The 1131-nt window shown below is 40.8% G+C and overlaps 1 non-coding gene across 1 annotated transcript; it reads left to right on the top strand.

Annotated features, from left to right (window-relative positions):
* The first annotated feature begins 266 nt into the window (after nucleotides 1–266).
* On the top strand, nucleotides 267–373 carry LOC141637078 (small nucleolar RNA R71). The gene has a single exon (XR_012541640.1). It is a non-coding gene; the product is annotated as a small nucleolar RNA R71 (small nucleolar RNA).
* Nucleotides 374–1131: the final 758 nt, after the last annotated feature.

The following is a 1131-nucleotide window of genomic DNA, read 5'->3' as shown; positions in this document are numbered from 1 at the left end:
CTTGTTCAAACTTCAAGTTGATTGTGTCAATGTGAGCACTAAGTTGAACACCCAATTGAGTAACGGAGTCCACTTCATGCTTTCCTCCTCTAGTAGCCTTGCGAGGTCTACTATATTGTGAATTATGGACCGCCATTTCCTCAATCTTGTTCCATGTTTGATTGTCATCAACTTCGGTGAACATTCCATTTGATCCCATATTGAGAATGTTCCTAGAATCTTCATATAAACCATTCCAAAATTGTTGTACCAAAAACCATTCGCTAAGTCCATGGTGAGGACATGAGCGACAAACACCTTTGAACCGCTCCCAAGCTTCATACAAAGATTCTTCATCCCTTTGCTTAAAACCCGTAATTTGAGCTCTTAGCATGTTAGTCTTTTCCGGTGGGTAGAATTTTTTGTAGAAAGCTAGAGCTAACTTCTTCCAAGAATCTATTCCAAGGGTGGCCTTATCAAGGCCCTTCAACCATTGCTTCGCGGTGCCGATTAACGAAAAAGGAAATAAGACCCATCTAATTTGGTCTTGAGTCACGCCCGTTTGAGAGATAGCATCACAATAATCGGAAAAGGTTTCCATATGAGAATGAGGGTCCTCACTAGGCATTCCCCCGAATTGGCTCCTCTCAACTAGTTGGATGAAGGCGGACTTGGCAATAAAATTACCGGTGAGATGTTGCGGTGTAGGAGTACCATTTGGTAGATCGAGGCCATTTCGTGTTCACAATTAAGCATATGTGGTCGTTGGTCAATGGTCGATACAAAACACAATTTATACTTCACAAACAACTCTACAATTAGTAAAGAGGCAAGTAAAGGTCGGATCCCAAGGGACGGGTATTGAAATGAGAATTCTATTGCAACTAGTAGTGTCTAGGGGTGTCACAAATTGAGTTGGTGTAGAAGGTCACTAAACTAGAATAACAATGAAAATAAACTAGCAAGATGAATGAAATAAGGGGTGTAAACAATTGATTAAAAGCACTAGGGTGTCATGGGTTCATAGGAGAATCATGGGATATGATCATACAAACATGTTCTCAAATTATAAGCAAGCAATTATTGTTGTGATGGATCGAGTTGGGTTATGTCTTACAATCCTAGGAAAGTTTGGGTCCCGGAGCCGAATCG

Source organism: Silene latifolia, chromosome Y, assembly GCF_048544455.1.
Source record: "Silene latifolia isolate original U9 population chromosome Y, ASM4854445v1, whole genome shotgun sequence".
Classification (NCBI taxonomy): domain Eukaryota; kingdom Viridiplantae; phylum Streptophyta; class Magnoliopsida; order Caryophyllales; family Caryophyllaceae; genus Silene; species Silene latifolia.
Note: the sequence above shows the minus strand (reverse complement) of the source record. Positions and strands in the feature narration are given on the sequence as shown.